Below are 431 nucleotides of genomic sequence, written 5' to 3'. Positions count from 1 at the left end.
GGGGAACGGGGGGACTCGGGGAGCTTAAAGGGCTTTTCCAACCAAAATGGTCCAGTGATGCTGTGACTGAAGGCCTGACACTGCCCGTTCTCCGCTAAGAAGCGCCTTCATCCTCCTGACCTTTGGAGTCCTTCTGCGGGAGGTGTGACAGTGGGCATCTGCTGGCCGCTGTGCCTTGGGCACGGCCATCTGGAGACGGCCGTGGTCCCATCATGAGCCCTGTACCCGTGCTGGCACAGTCGCTGTGTCTCTCCAGCTGCTTCAGAATGTGGCCCTGCTATACAGCAAGGGACGACGGGGACGAGGGAGCTCGGAAAGGGGGTCACTGCAACAGGGTTTGCAGGGGCTGGGTAAAGGTTTTAACTGATAGAGGGTAGATTTAGATCAGATGTAAGGAATAAATTTCCTATGCTGAGGCTAGTGAGAGCCTG

The sequence above is a fragment of the Buceros rhinoceros genome, unplaced genomic scaffold (assembly GCF_000710305.1).
Source record: "Buceros rhinoceros silvestris isolate BGI_N320 unplaced genomic scaffold, ASM71030v1 scaffold24836, whole genome shotgun sequence".
Taxonomy (NCBI): domain Eukaryota; kingdom Metazoa; phylum Chordata; class Aves; order Bucerotiformes; family Bucerotidae; genus Buceros; species Buceros rhinoceros.
Note: the sequence above shows the minus strand (reverse complement) of the source record.